General features: G+C 38.3%; 1 pseudogene; it reads left to right on the top strand.

Annotated features, from left to right (window-relative positions):
* LOC143019798 (putative E3 ubiquitin-protein ligase HERC1) overlaps window positions 1-20,939 on the top strand; it is a 245,512-nt pseudogene that overhangs the window by 147,396 nt on the left and 77,177 nt on the right.

Raw genomic sequence — 20,939 nt, forward strand, 5'->3', positions numbered from 1 at the left:
CTTCTCAGCCTGTATGCCATTTCCTACAATGTGATTAGACATGTGGGAGAGAAATCTTTACCCAGTTCATTCTCATTTCACTCAATCCTTTTACTCTTTCCCTCTTACCATGTTATTACCATAACATTCAACCCTCCATTATTGTGAATAATTGGTGTTATAGGACTAGGGCCATAGCCAGGAATTAAATTTTGGGGGGCTAATCTTGCTTTAGGGGGGCTGCTGCTGCACTGGGCCCACACACATGTATGTGTATATATATATATATATATAGATATATATATATATATATATATATATATATATATATATGTATGTATGTATGTATATATATATATATATACATATATATATATATATAAATATATATATATATATATATATATACATATATATATATATATATACATACATATATATGAGTAAAAATAAATTTGGGGAGTCTAATTGGATTTTTGGGGGACAAAGTCCCCCATAGCCCCCCATGGCTACAGCCCTGCATAGGACAACTATAATAATGGAAACCATGATAATGGAACAATTAATGTGGAAAATCTCACTACATGCCAAGACCCTGCATTTACCTAGTTGTATTATACGGGAAGGGAGTGCTTGTGGTGACCCATCTTTGTATCTTTCAGCATCAAGTTTTTTCTTAAAATCTTGAATAGTGTTTGCACACACTGTTTCCTTATCTAATTTATTCCAGGCATCCAGCACTCTATGTGGGAAGCTGTTTTTTTTTTCCAGATCTCTTCTATAGTTATCCTTTCTGATTTTCCTTTTGTGTCCTCTTGTTTTTTCATTGTCCCATTTTAATAAATCATCCCTATCTAGGATTTCCATTCCTTTCATGATTCTATAAATAGTCAACAGATCTCCTCTTTTTCTTCTTTGTTCCAGAGTTGGTAGTTCCAATTAGGACAATCTTTGTATATTACCGTATTTTTTGGACCATAAGGCACTTCATACCATAAGGCGCACCCGTAATTTGCTATTCCCTGTCCTTACATAAGGTGCACCTGACCATAAGGCGCACCTGGTCTCATCATCGGATAATCATGCTTATGTGAGTGCATTCAGAACAACATTTTCGTTGTTAAATGAGAAAAATTGGTTGGGATTGAGCAAAATTACAAAAATAAATTATATATATTTTTATTTTGGTCAGTGAAATCAGACCACCTCCATGGACGGTCTGCCCTGTCAATACTCCTAAAAAGCAACAAACATGTTACGATAATTGTGGGGAATAAAACCAACATTAGCAGTTTTATTCCCGGAACTCTCTATTCACTTAAAAACACAAGATTACAAATGAAGATAAATTTTTAGTTTCGACCATGGGCGCAATATAGCAATGAAAAGTTAATTATTAATTTTGTAAATTATAATGTATCAACGTAATATGCAATTTTGTGAGCGGAAATAAAAAACAAAAAATGTGCTGAAACAGATTTCGTAAGTAACGAAGTCGTGTCGGACAAATGGTACGCCATGTTTGTTATGATAGATGCCGACGTCGAAGATATGAAAGGGTGATAAATTCGTCTAACCTAACCTAACCTGTGTTTAATAAATCATTACCTGCAAATTAAATGTCATCCGGCTCGTCCTCGTTGTCGTCGTCGTGAGAGACGTTGGCGTCCCAATCCTATGCCACCGACTTCGTTCATTAGCATATTTGCTTGTAGCAAGGTATTTTTGATTTTCATTTCCGCCCACAAAATTGCATATTATGTTAATACATTTTAATTTACAAAATTAATAATTAATTTTATATTGCTATATTGCGCCCATGATCGAAACTAAAAAAGGTACCCAAATGACTACAGTCTGAGTGGAGCGAGACTATACCAATGCAAAATGGCTATCTATGTCGTGGACGCTATCATGTCATAGCCATGATAGCGTGAATGAATGCTGTGGCATGGACCCGAAAACTGTCCAAGTTTTCACTATTTTCTTGTCAAGATACATGCATCTTGGTTATAACTTGGTTGTAACTTTTGCTAGGCCTATCATGCACTGTCACTGTCGGCAGGCTAGCTACGAAATGTGTCAAAATAGTACGTCACTATCCGAGGCATTTTTTTTGCACTGAAGCCACACATAAGGCGCACCGCACGATAAGGCGCACCACCCGATTTTGGCCGATTTTAAGGATTTTTTCCGCGCCTTATGGTACAAAAAATACGGTAATTAGGAGAGAGTTGGTGCCAACTTCTTTTTCAGATCTCTTCTATAGCTGTCTTTCTTGATTTTCTTTCCGTGTCCTCTTGTATTTCTTTCATCCCATTTTATTAGATCCTCTCTATCAATAATTTCTATGCCTTTCATGATTGTGTAAATAGTTATCAAATCTCCTCTCTCTCTTCTTTGCTCTAGTGTCTGTAGCTCAAGTTTTGCTAGTCTCTCTTCATATGATAGTTTTGAGAGTGTTGGTGCCAATTTTGTAATTGCTCTTTGTATTCTTTCGTAAATGCCACTTTGATTGTTCTTATTAAATTATAAGTTTCTCCAAAAATCTTGTTTATATGTTTCTCAGGTGACATATTATTCATAATAATGACTCCCAGGTCCTTCTCATTTTCTACTTTTTTTTATTCCTTCTTCTCCCAATTTATATGATCCTTCTATTCTTTTTTTGCTTTTTTCCAAATTCCATTATACTACACTTTTTTGTATTGAACTCCATCTCCCACTTCCTACTCCATTCCCATACTTTATTGAGATCACTCTGTAGTGACTCACAATCTTCTTCCGTGTTCACATTTTTTAACAGTTTTGTGTCATCTGCAAAGAAGCTCATGTAACTTTCAATTTCTTTATCCATATCATTAATATATATAGCAAACATTATTGGGGCCCAAACTGTTCCTCGTGGAACACCGCTTATTACTTCATCCCAGTTAGAGTGTTTGTCTCTTATCAGTACTCTCATTTTTCTTTCTTGCAAAAAGTCTTACATCCATTTAAGCAGTTTGCCCTGTATTCCTCCTTCAGTTTGTAATTTCTTAAGTAACTTTTTATGTGGTACTTTGTCAAAAGCTTTTTTTAGGTCTAGAAATGCACAATCAGCCCATCCATCTCTTTCTTGTATTATATCTATTAGCCTTGAATAGAAACATATTGAATTGGTGACACATGATTGTCCTTGTCTGAATCCAAACTGCCTTGGATTTAGTATGTTGTTTATATATGTGTGTGTGTGTTTGTATATATATATATATTTTTTTTTAATCTCCAGAAATGAAGTTGAATGAATAAAAAAAATCTTGCACTTAATTTTACATCATAGTTATGTCCTCTTATTCTGAAACAGTGGAGATGGTGCAGGGAGAACAGTTGAATCCTTGACAAACCACCTTGTGACATCTATAATGGATGAAGTGACGGGTAGAGTAAACGATCGACAAGAGCCCCAAGCTCCATCAAACACAATGTGCAGCCAGGTAATTACTAAAACATTTAATTAAAAATGAGAAATTGCTTGCATGATTCTATCTGCTGTACAGATAGATTGGGTATTTGATTGATAGAAAAGAATAAAGGAAAAATTCAAAATAGTTTTAAGTGTTCAAGGTTGCATGTAGCAGGGAATGGAGTATACAGGAAAGGGGCAATACTTTTTGGGTCCCATTACTCTTCAATTTAACATATGTAGCCTCAAATTCATGTATAGATCTCTCCTTAATCTACATACTTACTTTCTAAATATCATTTTTAGATTTGAATTCTTGTATTGTTCCAGCTTGGGCTGTATCACTTGCTAAGTTATTCCAAGTATTTATATTTCTATATGGAAAACCATATTTCTTCACATCCTTTAGACATTAGGTCTTTCTTAATTTGTCCCCATAACCTCTTAAAGCCCTCCTATCCTTAGTCAAGAGATCTCCTTTTCAATGTAATCCATCCCCTTTAATTATCTGAATACTATAATCATATCACCTCTTTCTCTCCCATCTTTCAAAGTTGGCAGACGCAGTACTATTAGTCTTTCCTGATATGGTTTGTCTGCCTGGGTGGGGACAAGTTTTGTTGCTGTTCTTTGTATTCTCTTGATATTGCTTATATCCTTCACTCTGTGTGGGGACCATACTACTGATGCATATTCCAGTCTTGAATGGATCAAGTTTCAATAAGTTTTTTCATCATCTCTTCAACTATATAGTGAAAAGCCACTTTAATCATCTGCAGATGGAAGATTAATGTACAACAAAACAGACTTCAAAAAACTGGGAAAATTTCTTAAATGAAGAAACAAAGATGGAAGAGAAATGGAACATATTAAAAGAAAAATACAAGGAGGGAACAGATAAATATGTACCAAAGAAGAAACAAAAAAGGATATACATAAAGTGTTGGTATAACAAAAAGTGTAGTGAAGCTAAAGATAGAAGAGACAAAGCCTGGAAAAGATGGAAAAAACACACACACAAAAAATACCCAATGGCAAATATACAAACTAAGAAATGAATATGTAAAAATATGCAAGGAAAAAAAGAGAAACAATGAAAAAGACATAATAGAAAAATGCAAGGACCAACCTAAACTATTCTACAGATATGTAAATGACAAACTAAAAGACAAACATGAAATAGTGAAACTGTGTGAAGGAAATAAAGAATATATAGATGATGTAGAAATGGCTGAAATTATGATCAAACATTTTAAATCTGTATTCACAATTGAAAGCTCACAAAATTGGGAGGAAGGACAGAAAGATCCCCTGCAACGAAAAAAAAATAACAGTGAGACAGAAAGAAATAAGTGACTAAATAAAAAACCTTGATGTCAGAAAGTCACACAGGCCAGATGAGATTGCAAATTGGATATTGAAAATATGTATAGATGAACTAATGGACAAAATACACAAGACAATTGATTTCTCACTCAAAGAAGGAAAAGTACTACAAGATTGGAAAAATACAAATATTGCACCAATATACAAAGGAGGGGGACAAAGAAAATCCAACCAACTATAGACTGGTCTCCCTTACAAGTACAATAGCAAAAATATGTGAAAAACTAATCAAAAGTAAATGGATTAAAGATTTGGAGGAGAACAAAATACTGATCATGTACCACAAACTTGATTGCTTTTATTTGAGAGGCTAATAGAAATAATTCAAGAAAGGGACAGTTGGGCAGATTGTGCCATCTTAGATTTGCAAAAGGCATTTGACAAAGTACCACACAAAAAGCTACTAAAGATATCGAAACAATATGTGGAATACAAGGAAAGTTATTGGAATGGATGAAACATTTCTTGAATGGGAGAAAAATGAGGGTGGTACTTAGAGACAAGAACTCAAATTGGGAAGAAATGATAAATGGAGTCCCACAAGGCTCTGTATTGGCTCCAATAATGTTTGCCATATATATAAATGACATGGATGAAGGTGTGAAATGTTATATGAACTTTGCAGATGATGCAAAACTACTGAAGAGAGTAAGTACAGAGGAATATTACAAATCACTACAAGAAAACCTGGACAAAATCTGGAAAGGGAGTCAGAAATGTGATCTGAATTTCAACATCAAGAAATGTAGTATAATGGAATTTGGAAAAAGCAAACATGTGAGTACAGGAGGGGTAAATGTAGAGGAAAGGGAGCTGTGAGTAGGAATTGAAGACTGAGGGGGTGGAGGAGGAGAGCTAGGAACATTGGCATGTTGCTGAGCATTGCTAATACACAAGGAATTAGAAGGCACTTCCCTAAATTTACATGCAAGCCTTGTTGCAAAAGATAGTAGGGTCTCATCTGTCTTATAGCTGAGAGAAGAGGCAGCTCTCCTCTCAAAATGTGTCAGTAAAATAATGTATAAAAGAAACTTTAAAATAAGGTGGAACCTATCTAAAGAGATAGTGCCATGATCAATTCACTCTGAATGGGAGAGAGAATCTAAGACTTCAACTACAACTTGAGGACGCCTATAGTCAAGGGTGCCCAATTTGGATGTAAGAACATCAGCCAGCTTAAAACACCATTGAAAGGAATTGCCTACAGGGGTATCAGAAAAAAATAAGGAAATTAGATTTCAATAGATCATAATTTTAATCCAATGGCTTGGGGTCGAGACACGAAGCAGATAACATCTCAGAAGCCAAAGAATTAGGCACAAGCTGTGACCTCTTGAAAGAAATGTTCTCAGACCCCATTGAAACATTAGTATTTACAATACAATCTTTGCACTAGTGAATAAAATCAATAGCTTTATATTGAGGATCATCACCAGAAAATTTAAGAACAGAAGGATCCTGATGTAATAATGTGAAAGTATGAGCCATTGTGGCAGATGGATTTGGGGAATGAAGAAAGGACGGTACCTTCTGTTTAGACATATTAAAAGAGGTACAAGATAACAACCCATTTTGTAGTAATATCAAAGACAAAACAAAGAAAATACATATAATTGATAATGGCAAACTCAATGAATTGCTCATCAAATAACAAGAATGACCTGAAAGAACATAAACAACAATATTCGCTCTGATACAAAGCAAAAATGTTATTAATACAACTATTCACAATTAAGGCACTTGAATACCCTACACTATGAATCACAATTACAATATTTATAATGAAAGAATTGTAGAAAAACAAATTTCTTATAAACAAAGAAAACATGACCATCATGAAACGACGTCACAATGGAAACAAACATGGCTGTCAAGGCCATGCCTGGCTAGAAATGTAATTATATTAATTCACTATAACCACAATATAATATGGCATTGCATGCAGAAAAAAAATAGTACAAGACTGAGTACAATGAAAAATACTTAAAAAGGGCCAGTCACTAGAGGAAGCAACAAACATAATTCACTGGCTGACAGGATTGCCCAGAGATGATATTGTTTAGAAATCCTGGTCCATCTGGCAACAGATTTACAAGCGATGCACTCAGGAACAAGAAGCGATCCAGTGATGAATGGAGATGATTACGGTATAAAGTTCAGAGCTGACACAATGTCAAAAGGAAAACCATGTGGGACCACAAAAAAAAAACAAAAAAAAAAAACACTTGGTGCATCTAAAGAAAACTGTTCGTGCACCAAGCACGCAAAATTTTGTTTCAAGTCACTGGTATTAATTGGTCCAATGGCACTGAATAAAGTCACTTGGGTGACTTGCGTGCAAAAGGGAGAAAATAGGAGAGAAAACAAACACACAATGCCATGAAACTGGCTAGCCAGAAATTTCAAGTGTTCAAGTTCAAAATAGCATCCAAAATATGAAAAGCACTAAAGAAATGTTTACAATATAGTTTTAAGCTGCCACTGTAGTATCTGCCAGTAGAGTTAGGGCATAGACACTGAAGAGCGTGAGATGTTGTTTGTTTTCCAGTGGTAGGCGCATGGACATGATGCAATCTGAGTGACCCATGGATAATGTTTCCAGTTTGGAGGTGATGGAGTTCTTCACCATAAGCCCAATGCCCAATAGGTGCCTTTCAGTTGATGGTTTCCCAGATCAGAAGAGGATGTAGCCAGCACCGTGTTCTTTGAGGCTGCCCTCGTCAGTGAGGTGGACCTCGCTGAGGGCTGCTATATCAATGTTGAGATGGGAAAGTTCATGAGCTATGAGAGTGGAATGAAGTTCCGGGCAGTTGCTGTCAGCCTCATCAAACATGGTCCTGACATTCCAGCAGGAGACTTTCAAGTCCTGCTTACTTTTCTTTAAATTTACCTCCATGTTTGTTTGACCACTCTGAATATGCCCATTGACCTCAAAATGGGTGTAGGGGAGACAAACTTTGTTTAGGCGAACCTTTTCTACCACCCCTCTACATGTGGGCTGCCTGGTTGCTCAGGATGCTGCCAAGTGGTGTTATCGCCTCTGGGTTGACAACCAGGCCACCAAAGTCCTGAGCTGCCTACATGCAGGATAGAGACTACAGCTTCCAGTGACATCTTCCACCTGCCACTTTTGCCCCTTTCCCATCACTGCAGGTCTTTTTTGGGGTGGGGGGTTGGTCATGGAACATGGATGTGTCCTTTGGTCTGCACCGGGGAGTTTTAGATGAAGTGCAGTGTGCGCAAACTGGCTCCACCCTTTAAATGCGAGGTTCATCTGCCATGGCCTAGCAAGCTGGGACGGTGACAGCAAGGTCCTCAGGTTGTAGGTTTGACATCGGAGTTTCCCTCTCTTAGGCAAGTTGCCAACCAGGCTGACGAGCCCCTCCTGCCCGTGGGTTCATTATTGGAGTTTCCCTCTCCTAGGTGGGCAGCTGACCATGGCTGACGAGTCCCCTCCTGCCTGGAGCAAGCCTGGTTATACTGCACCAAGCACCTGCAGTCGCCCTCTCCTTTTGGTTGGAATCCAGGGGGTACCACGTGGAGGTTGGAGTAGGACTCAGGGTCTGCGCCATTCAGTTGATGTTTTGGGTCCAGTTATGGAGCTCACCCAATACTGGCATCCAATGACTATATTGGCCCCCCATTAGAGCAGTAAATGATATGATCATGTATATCCTTCTGGAGGCTGGTGTCTAATGGTTGTGGAGAAAGAGAAGAGAGTATTTGGGTATTGTTTTGATATTTCTTTGCATGTGTGGGTGTTCTGCCATGTGGTGTAATGGGTGGGCTGTTTTTGTGGGGACTGCAGCAAATGTATGTGTGCCTCACATGTCTAGGTGATCCTTGACTTTGAGGACTTTCACTTCATGGTGTAGATGGTCTGTGGATGTTGTATTTGTGCAGTCTGTAATTGCCTTTAGGGCTTTGTTCTGCTTAGTCTGCAGAGTGTTGTGGTGTGTCTCAATGAGGTTAGGAGCCATGCAGGGCTCACATAATTCAGCCAACACTGAACATATGTATTGCTTGTATACTGTAATGGTAGTTTCCTTGTGTCTGAATGTTGTATCTACAAGTGATTTAAGTACGTTGAGTCTAGGTGTACATGTTTGTGATGTATTGTTTGAATGACATGGATGTATGGTATGTTACACCAAGAATCTTGGGTGAATGTGTTTGTGGTACGAGGGTGTTGTTGATAAAGAGGTGTGGTATGTATTTATGTTATACTGTCCAGTAGGTGAGAAGTGTGCCTGTGGATTTGGTTGTGGTTATTTTGAGTCTGTAGTGAACCAGGTGTTGAGTATTGAAGTATTGTTGTAGTATTTCTATGGCTCTGTGTTACGATGTATTCATGTAATTGTTACATCATTTGCATAAGAAGATATTTGTATTTCTGCGGTGTTGGGTGTGAGTATATTGTGCCTATATAGGTTAAAGAGTGTGGGGGATAGGATGGAACTCCCTCTCAACTCCCTCTTCACCCCAGCCATCATCCATCTCATCCTCAATCATCCTCTCAAGGTCACTCCCTCCTCCTCTACCTACTACATCTTTTTTACTAATCTTTTATCACTCACTCTTTCCATGTGTCCAAACTATCCCAGTAATCTTTCATCAGCCCTATCTGCCATCTCCTTTTCCACTGTCACTCTCCTCCTCACCTTATTTCTCACTCTATTCAACCTAGTAACCCCTACCATACTTCTCAGACTTTTCATCTTAAACACATTCAAATTTTTCCTTTCTGCCTCTCTTAAATTCCTGTTTTTATTTTTTAAGAGATCAAATCTAGAGATATGATTTGATTTGTGACTCACAGCATGGGTTCTCCAAGGGTAAGTCATTTGTAACTAATCCTCAGTCTTTTTACACTAATGTCTTTGAGGCATCAGATAACAATGATAGTTACGATGGTATTTCCCTTGATTTTATTAAAGTGTTCGACAAGGTATCCCACCAGAGACCAATAAAGTCAAAGCCCATGGCATAGGAGGAAAAACATTTCAGTGGATTAGAGCGTAGATCAGTGACAGAAAACAGTAGGTCACCATAAACAGTGTAAAATCCAAATGTGGGAGTGTTTCTAGTGGAGTTTCCAGGGCTCAGTTTTGGGTCTCTTATTGTTCATTATCCCTAGAACCACATTGCTGTTTTTGACAAACGTGAACCACATCGCCAGGAGAATTTTACCCTTTTTTGGAAAAAAAAAAACATGCTTAACTTCAAAACAGGTTTATTATAAAATAAACATTGAAAGAGTAACTCTTAAACTTTAGAATGATAATATGTAAACTTAATTAGTACTTTATGTTAACCCTGTACGTGATTTAATGCAAAGTAAGGTAAAATCACTCAACGAAAAGTGTGTGCATGTGCGCGGGAGAAAATCTCCCTGCGATGTGGTTCAAGGGTTAAGTACATAAATGACTTGAACAATGGGATTGATAATGATGTTAGTTTGCAGGTGACAATAAAATAAGATACCTGATTAGGTCAGGAGAAGACACTGAGGTTCTGGAGGAGGATCTTAAATTGTTCACATGGTTGGTGAAGTGGTAAATGGACTTTTGTATATCAAAATGCAGTATGTGTTGGAGAGACTTAGGAGCTCTAGTGAGTCCTGACTTTATATCCAGGAAACACTGTGTTAGAGCCAAGAATAGAGCTAACACACCATTAGGCTTCACTGCTAGGATGGTTACGAATAAAAATGTAGAGGTAGTTATCAAACTAATTGGTGTTAGACCTATCCTTGGCTTTGCAGTACAGTTTTGGTCTCTGTCCTATAGAATGGATATCAATTCACTAGAATCAGTACAGAGGAGAATGATAAAAATGATACATGGGCTCAGAAATTTACCTGATGAGGACAGACTTAGACACTTTAACTTACACTCTCTGGAAAGATGAAGTGTGGGGTGATCTAATAGAGGTGTTCAAGTGGTTCACAGGCTTTAACAAGGGTGATGCAAAACCAGTCATCATATTAAGACAACAGGGCAGGACTCACAGTAATGGATTTAAATTGGACAAATTTAGATTTGAGAAGGAAATAGGCATAAACTGGTTTACCAATAGAGTGGTCAATGAATGGAATAGACTTTATGGATGGGGATGACTCATGATAATTGAGATGGAATTGCCATATGGTCTTTTGCATTCTTCTTCATTCGTATGTTCTTATATTCTTAGAGTCCGGAGTTGATCGATGAAGAAGGAATGGCCTTGCAATTGGCATTCCTGCAAAGTGCAAGCTTAAGGACCTTCAACACCCTGATGAACTGTGCACGTTATGCAGAGATGCTACTTGTGCCAAGGACCATCCCGGACAAAGTGAGTTGAGAGTTTTTAGTCACAGAGTAATGCCTATTGTGGTCAGTGCCTATTTCAGTACATTGTGAATGGTTTCACATTAGAATTTTCAGAGCATCCCATATGTAGCAAGTTAGATTTTTAAGTATTGTACACTCAGTCCTTGCCATTTACAAAGGATAGGTATCAAAAATCATTGCAAATGAATAAAAATCTTGAACGATTGCTTCTTCCCCCAGAGAAGCTTCAGTTCATATCATTTTTGTACCGGTTTGATGTGAGTTGGATGAAAACAGATATAACATAACACAGCATTTACTGTTTCAGTAAATGAAAAAACATAAACACATACATACATATATATAACAAGGGCTTTTTCCCCCTTACAAAGGAGGTAGCCAAAGTCAAAATGCATAATTCCACTTCATCCCATTTCATCCCCACCTACTCCACTCCTATTCACCACCCCTCCCTCCCTCCCTCTCTCTTTTCTTGTCTCCTGGATGATGGGTCATCCCTGCATCTCACCCATTGCCCTGGGCCAGAATGCAGCAATACATAGCACATCCACAGCAAAGCTGCTTCATTTAATCAGCGACCCTCCCCCTTCTGTCTCCTCATACAGAAAAAGAGAAGACAGGGAGAAATCCCATTGGGCTGTGTCAAAATATCATTCACACATAGCCACTCCCTATCCCCCACCCACTCCCTTCCACTCATCCCCATCTTCTGTCTTCTCCCTTCCTTCCTCAACAGACATCCCCTCTTTCTCAATGCCCCTTTTACCCCATCCATCCATCTCATCCTTGGTTGCCTTCTCATATTCACTCCATCCCTCTCTGCCTTCCACACATCTTTTACTAATCTTCATTCATTCTTTCCATGTGTCCATACTATCCTAATATCCTTTCATCAACCCTATCCCCCAACTCCTTTTCCAACCCCACTCTCCTCACCTCCTTGTTTCTCACTCTGTCCAGCCTAGTAACCCCTACCATACTTCTCAGGCATTTCATCGCAATGACATCTAAACTTTTCATCTCTTATGTTCCATGTTTCTGCCTCATACAATGCTGTCAGTGCAATCACTCCTTCATACAAACTCCTCTAAGCATCCATTCCGAAATGTCTATTTTTCGTTACACTTTTTAATCCCCAAAGGCATTTACTTGCTTCTCTCAGTCTACATTCTACCTCCGCTTTCACTCCTCCCTTTCCTGTCACATGCGACCCCAAGTATCTAAAGCTATCCACTTGCTCCAGCCTCTCCCCCTTAATACTCACTTCCAATTTGCTGTCATATTCTCCCCTTGTACATCTCATCACCTTACATTTACCCACATTCATATTCAACTTCCTTCTTTTGCACACCTTCCTAAACTCCGTCACTAATTTCCTTAATCCTTCTGCTGATCCACTATGAGTGCAGTGTCATCAGCAAACAACAACTGGCTTATCTCCCATTTTTCTCTATTTTCTTTAACCATTTCCAATCCTCTGCCCATTATCTTTGCATTTACCTCCTGAACCACCCCATCCATGTACATATTGAACAGCCATGGCGACATGACATATCTCTGGCGATCTCCCATTTTTCTCTATTTTTTTTTAACCATTTCCAATCCTCTGCCCATTATCCTTGCATTTACCTCCTGTACCACCCCATTCATCTACATATTGAACAGCCATGGCAACATGACACATCTCTGGCGAAGTCCCACCTTTACCTCAAACCACTCTCTCCATTTTTAATTCTAACACAGGCTCTACTAATCTTGTAAAAACTCTTGACTGCTCTTAATAGCTTTCTTCTTATCCCATATATCTGCAAAACCTCCCACAGTGCCTTCCTGTCTACCCTGTCAATACAGAAATAACTCCTATCACAAAAAAAAAAAAAAAAAATTGAATACATAGCTGTTTTATGATTTACTAAGTATTCTTTTATACTATGACTATCCCTCCATTATGCTGTCTCCCAACCCCTTGTTACTGTCCTGTACCATTTCTCTGAATATTCATTTCCTTTTTTCGCTGACCCTGTGGTGGGGAAAGAGAATGCAACCACCAAGTCTCTCCACTTGAGTTGTGAAAGGTGACAAAAAACGGGATGGGGGATGGGATTAGGAGTCCTACTACCTGTAGCCCCAAAAGGGGACATTCCTAAAAAAAAGTAAAGGCATAAGAGGGTCTGGGAGTTTTTCAACAAGTACCCTAAGGTTTGGTTCTTTTAATGTGCATGGATGTGGTACAGATGAGAGTAAAAGGGAAGAGATAGGCAGTATGTTTGTGAGAAGAAAGATGGATGTGATGGCTTTGAGTGAAACTAAAATGAAAGGAAAGGGCAACTGTGAGTTTGGGAGTGTAGCTGGGAGGTATTCAGGAGTGAAGAGGGGACGAGGGAGAGAAGGGGTGGCTATACTAGTAAATGAAGAGATAAGTAAGTGGGTAGTGGAGTGGAAAGAGGTTTCATCAAGGTTGATGTGGATGAAGGTGAAGCTGGGAAGGGAGATGTGGGTTTTTGTAAGTGCGCATGGACCTGGTAGTGAGAAGAGTGTAGAGGAAAGGGAGGCTTTTTGGGTAGATATAAATGAGTGTATAGAGGGATTAGGGAGAAATGTCAATGTAGTTGTATTGGGAGACCTTAATGCTAGGGTAGGAAATGACCCAATAGATGGAGTGATTGGGAAGTATGGAGTTCCAGGTAAAAATCGTAGTGGAGAATTGATGGTGGAGATGTGTCTTGAAAGAGAGTTGATGATAGCAAATACAGTGTTTAGGAAGAAAGTCAAGCATAAGTACTAGGTAAGTAAATACAACTAAACACAGCAGTTAAGTACTTATCAAACATGACTAAACAATCAGAGACATCTAAGAAGCTTGACCATAATTCTTATGGGTTGGTAACATAATAAAACATATATACATGCAAGAAAGTTGGGTGAGCAGCCTACCATATCATGTGGCATTCCCAGTGGTACGGAGCCAATCAGTCACACAAGCTCAACATGTAAACATTCACTCAGAGGGCACTGATATAAAGAGATATGCCACATATTACCACAATTTTCATGAATGCCTGGTTGCAGAATGCTACACTTTGGCTTATACAAGAATCACCAAAATATTGAATTAGTATTATTAGCTAATTAATTAGTAGCAAATGTGCAAAATAGTGAACACAATACAGTAAATGGCAAGGATTAAGTGTATTATAGAAATGTTTTTGGTGATTTAATGAAAGTTTTAGTTTATGTATGCTAAAGAATTCTTGTTATCAGGAACTTGGTGACAAAGGAAGTTCCACTTCCCTAGTGCAAGAAGAAGATGAAGTGCAGTGTGCCATTCGAAAGCTGGTCAAGCAACTAGTGTTGGTGTGTACCCAACCTCATCCACTCAAAAGGTAAGGCTTTAATTTGTTTATTTGTTTGATCATTTGTCATTGAAATTCATGTATGTATATACCAATGGCAGTATCCTCCCCATTAGGGGGTTTGTGAGTCAGAGCATGCCTTGACTCTTTTTGTGAGAAAAAAATTATTGTTTTATGTCTAAATGATCTTTTAATTACTTATTTTTATTGCTGTCTTTGTCTTAATCATTGGCTATACTATTATTATTGCATTCTGGATTAATAATGCACATATGGTTTTGTTTACCTACTTGTTAGACAAGTTAGCATAATGGAGATAGAAAGAGCACACACTGTTCTTCATGCAGTATGCCATCGTGCTTGGGCAGAAGAAAGTCTTAGTGTTGCTGATACTCAATCAAGAATAACAGCTTTGTCAGCTGCAGAAGGAAGGAAGCCGACCAAGGTATTTATGTCTTTTCATGTTGTAGTTTTGTACAATATTAAAGTGGTTCAAGAATTATAAATGAATATGATATTTGCAAAATTTTTATTATTGCAGGCAGGAGAAAGCATAGAAAGGCCACACAGTCTGACTTTTGACTTAAACCTCGTGACAAATGGAAGTCCTCCAGCAAGGGGCTTCTTCTGTGGAAATTCTACTCTTGGCCTTCCCATCACGGTGCCCTGTGCACCTTCTCGTTCCATGAATGGTCCATGTGCACAACCATATGAGCCACCAACTACAGCTGCTACTGGACCTCTTCCAGCTCACAGCCCCACCAAGTTACCTTCTTCTCACCTTACCTCTGCACAAATGGCTTTCATTCCTTCCACACCACATTCGGCTCCACTTCCACCAACAAATCGCAGCCATTCTCCCTCTCCTCCTCTGACACCCCCACCTCCACCAATTGCTGCCCCCTTATTAGAGATGGGATTTACTTTGAAGCACATTCAGAAAGCACTATCTGCTCATGGTTAGTTTGAGACTTTGCTGTGTTTGTTGTGAAATTATTCATGAAACTCAATGCATATGATTTTTTTTAGTCATCAGGGTGAAATTTAACATTAATTCCTTTAGTCTGGTGATACCCATTACCTATTTTGTTCTGGCTAATGTCAGATGATCAAGTGCAGATTATATGACAAAAGTGGGGTCTTCATGGATCAAGGCCCAAGTCAGTTATTCAGTCAATAACAACCTGGAGTTTCACTGACTGGAAACACTTAGTCCCACATCAGCTGGCACTGGTCCTTGATCTTTTCTATAGATCTCTCAGGGAAAATACATTGGGCTGATTTCTGTTTTTTACAAGTGTAGAACAATTTCTTTGTCATTGGATTAAAGTAGAAAGAGGGGAGTAGTCAATAGTTGTCAGTTCTTTGGTTGAAGGTAATGATGAGTGATCTTGGGCCCAGTCTAAAGACTGAATGTTAGATCCACGGGACTTCATCTCCAGATGGAAATGAAGTTGACAGGGTTTGAAGATGGGTAGCAGGGAGATGGCTGACATTTCTCTTGTTGTGCAACTTCATACAGATTCCTCAAGACCCTCATTTTGTCTCAAGTCAGTTGAATAGAACTATCAGGCATCAATCAGAACAAAATCCTTTAAAGGGTGTTATCAGGTCAAAAGGGTTAAATACCCAAGAAATTAGGATTTCTGCAGTTTGTAGAAAGAAAGTGCCATATTCAATATTATTTTAGGTCATAAGGGGGACCTCACAGCAACCAACATAAATCAGCTTGTGACGTGGATGTTAGAACATCCAAGTATAGACACTGATAATAGTGAGCGTAGAAGATCCCACGACGATGCTGCATCTTCACAGGTAATTTCATTTCCCTAAGTAGGCCTGTAATTGTTGGGAAGAGAGTTGGTTAGGGAGGCTATATTTTTCATATATTCATATTCTTTCATTCACAATTCCTATATATAGGGCTACCAAAGAGGAACGCATTCATTTTATTTACTTATTTTATTTATTTATGAATACTATGAGGAGGTGAGGAGGAGAACAGGGGTGGAAAAGGAGCTGGGAGATAGGGTTGATGAAAGAATATTAGGATGGTTTGGACACATGGAAAGAATGAGTGAAGAAAGACTAGTAAAAGAGGTGTGGAAGGCAGATGTGGAGGGAGTGAACATGATGGGACGTCCTAGGATGAGGTGGATGGATGGGGTGAAAGGGGCTTTGGGGAAGAGGGAAATGTCAGTTGAGGAAGGACGGGAGAGGACAGAAGACAGGGGTGAATGGAGAATGGTTGTATATGGATGATGTTGTGATTGCATGAGGTGGAATGGGCGGGGGGATGGGGGGTGAGGTAGTTTGTGTGAGCAAAATTTGACGCATCCCGAAGGGATTTCTCCCCATCCTCTCATTTTATGCAATGGGGGGACGGAGAGGGGGGGGTCACCGATTTAATGAAGCGGCCTTGCTGTGGATGTGCTGTGTCTTGCGACACTGCTTCTGACCCAGGGCAGTGGACAAGGTGCAGGGATGACCTGTCATTCAGGAGGTGCTAAGATAAGAGGGAGGGTGGAGGGGTGTGGAGTGTATTGAGGGATGGAATGGGTGGGAATGATTTTATGCCTTTTTCTTTTTGGCTACCCCCCTTGTAAGGGGGAAGAAGCCTTGGTATATGTATGTATGAATACTATTATTTATTTATTCATATATTTGTTTATTTTTGTCTTTTAAACTTGTTGTTTGACACAAAGACATTAATTTTTACTAGATATATTGTAATCATGAAAATTTTTAACATTATTAATTTTGCCCTTCAAAACTATATTATGAATTCTTCAAATAATTATATTGTGTGTTGAGATATATAAATTTAACTGTCCCCCCCAAAAAAAAAATCTGTCAAAATTAGAGCCCTGCTCAAGAAAGTATTACTGTGTAGAAGAATGGCAATATTTGAAATTCTAAGGATTAAGCCAAGTGTCCATTAATTTATTTTCTTACATGTGAGGGTAAGTCATTGTGTCTGCACTTTTGTCCTAATTGTTTGTTTATTACCTCTATGTTTTTGTAAGCTTTGCTGGTTGCTAGATGGCGCTGCTCTCTTTGCTTATGGCAGGTTTCAGGCTTATCACCTCAGTACACTTCGGACTTTTGTGACAACATGTGTCCACATTCCATCACCCACACTATTCAAACTCTTCAGAATCTGCATTTTTTAAGGTGTTGGGGCATCCTGCATACAGTCCAGATCTCACCCTCTCTGATTACCTTCTGTTTGGTCCACTTCAGGATGCTTTAAGAGTCCATCATTTCATCACTGATCAATAAGTGAAGAAAGTGTATTGGAAAGCTTGTACAATGATGGACCAAGTGCATTGAAAAGCAGGGTGACTATGTTGAAAAATTATGTCATTGTAAATTATGTACAATACCAAGGCCCCTTTCCCCCTTACAAGGGAGATAGCCAAAGTCAAAAGGCATAATTCCATTCCCACCCACTTCATCCCCACCTGTTTCACCCCATTCACCACCCCTCCCTCCCTGCCTCTCATCTTGGCTCCTCGTGGATGACAGGTCATCCCTGCATCTCACCCATTGCTCTGGATCAGAAGCAAGACACAACACATCCACAGCAAGGCTGCTTCACTCAACTGGTGATCCCCCCTCCCTGTCCCCTCATGCAGTAACATTGAAGATGGGGAGAAATCTCTTCAGGCTGCTTCATAATTCACACTTCTGGTGGAAGAAAAACCAGATATAATGGGAATTGTGGAGACGAAATTAAAAGGTTCACTACCACCAAATAGTGTTGAGCAATGTTTATATAGTCACTGGATGAAAAATAGAGAGGAAAAACAGGGTGGAGAAATTATGTTTTTGACTAAGGGCTTAAATGTGATGAAGATCGCATGAGGAAATAATATGACATGAAAAGTAGAACATTTGTGGTGATCTATGTGCCCCCGACAACACATTCTTAGAGGGTGACCATTCCAAAATGTTGAAAGACATAAGGCATACATTAAATGAAATGCTGAAAGGAGGAAATAGAGTAATTATGGGTGATTTTAACTCTAAAGAAATATGTTGGGAGATGACAGTGAAGGGTGAAGAGGATCTTTGGGGAAACATACTACTTAACATAACCATTGAATATGCAATGACTCAGTGGGTAAAAGAAAATACCAGACATAGAAATAAAGAACCATTGAGACTAGAGTTAATATTTACATCAGAGCCTGAAATTGTTGATAAAATTGAATACAAGACACCAGTGATCACATACTGCTTGAGCTCGAACTAAAAGAGGAAATATATATGAGGAGAAATGAGAAACACAGAAAAGGAAAACTGATGTATAACAAAACAGACTTTGGAAAACTTAGAAAAAAAGGAAATGAATATTTAGAGAAATGGTACAGGACAGTAACAAGGGGTTGGGGGACAGCATAACGGAGGGACAGTCGTAGTATAAAAGTGTCATAGTTTTTCTATGTACATATTTTTCCTCTATCACAGACAAAATGATGTGTGGCTCTGGTCCATAGGGGCACCCCATATAGACCCTAAAGTATCAACTGCATGCTATTTTGCCACTATAACATGCAGCCAATACCCCCAGATGGGAAAAATTCCATAATGAAGAAGCACAGGTGGAAGAGAAATGGATGATTTTGAAGGAAATCTATAATGAAGGAATGGATACATATGTACCAAAACAAAAACAGGAAAAGGTGTACATTAAGTGCTGGTATAACAAAAAGTGAAGTAAGAAAAAATAGACAAAGCTTGGAAAAGATGAAAAAAAAAAAAAAATGGAAAGTGGCACATATATCTCAATCTAAGAAATATGTAAAAATATCCAGGGAAGAAAAAAGAAACTATGAAAAAGGCATAATAGACAATTGTAAAGATCAACCTAAATTATTCTCTAGATATGTGAATGGTAAACTAAGAAATAAATAGGAAATAGTAAAACTACATCAAGGGAACATGGAATACACAAAGATATAGAAATGGCTGAAATTAAGAACAAACATTTCAAATAAGTGTTCACTAAAGAAAACATATATAATTGGGATGAAGGAAGGGGAGAAAGATCCCCCCAATAAGAGAAACTGTGACACAGAAAGAAATAAGGGACCAAATAATGAACCTTGATGTCAGAAAATCACATGGCCTGGATGGAATTGCAAACTGGATACTAAAAGAATGTATAGATGAACTAATGGACAAAATATATAAGATAATAGATTGCTCACTCAAAGAAGGAAAGGTGCCGGAAGACTGGAAAAATGCCAATATCATACCAATATATAAAGGGGGAAACAAGGAAGACCCAACAAACTATAGACCAGTCTCCCTTACAAGTACAATAGCCAAAATTTGTGAGAAAGTTATCAAAAATAGATGGACAAAACATCTGGAGGAGAAGAATATACTAAATCTGAGACAGTTCAGATATAGACATGTGCCACAAATTTTATCTGTTTCTATTCAAGGTTAATAGATATAATACAAGAAAGGGACAGATGGGCAGACTGTGCTTTCCTGGTCTTACAAAAGGCATTTGACAAAGTACCACACAAAAAATTATTAAGAAAACTTGAAACAACAGGAGGTATACAAGGAAACTATTGAAATGGGTGGAAAATTACTTGAATGCATGAAAAATGAGAGTGGTGCTCAGAGATCACAATTCAACTCAGGAAGAAATTATTAGTGGTGTCCCACATGGATGAAGTTGTAGAATGTTACATGAACTTCTATGCAGATGATGCAAAACTACTAAAGTAAGAATGGAAAAAGATTGTGAATCGCTACATAGAGTTTTGAACAAGGTCTGGGAATGGAGTATAGTGGAATTTGGAAAAAGTAAAAAAAAAAAAAAAGAAAAAAAAAAGAAGAATATCAGGACAATATAAAATTGGTGCAAACGAAGTAAAGGAAGTTGTTTCGAAAAGGACCTAGGAGTAATCATCACCAAAGACATGTCCCCCAGATAAACAAAATAGTCAGAGAAACCTACAATTTGTTAAGATCAATAAAGGTGGCTTTTAATTACTTGGATGAAGAAATGGTAAAGAAAATACTAGTCACACTGATAAGACCAAGACTGGAGTACTCAGTGAAACTATGGACACCCAGTACAAAAAAGAATATTAGGAAAATAGAAAGAATCCAAAGAGCAACAACAAAAATGGCCCCAACACTTTCAGAACTGACATATGAGCAAAGAAAGAGGTGATCTGTTGGCCATTTATAGAATTATGAAAGACATGGAAGTCCTTGATAGAGAAGACTTATTAAAGTGGGATAGAAGAAAAACAAGGGGACATGAAAAAAAAAAATAAAAAAGGACAGTTATAGAAAAGATCTGAAAAAAAGCAGCTTTCCACACAGAGTGGTGGATGTCTGGAACAAATTGGATGAAACAATATTGTGTGCAAACACCATACATGAAGTTAAGAACAAACTAGATGTTGCGAG

The sequence above is a fragment of the Oratosquilla oratoria genome, chromosome 38 (genome assembly GCF_046742065.1).
Source record: "Oratosquilla oratoria isolate Oo_2021 chromosome 38, ASM4674206v1, whole genome shotgun sequence".
Taxonomy (NCBI): domain Eukaryota; kingdom Metazoa; phylum Arthropoda; class Malacostraca; order Stomatopoda; family Squillidae; genus Oratosquilla; species Oratosquilla oratoria.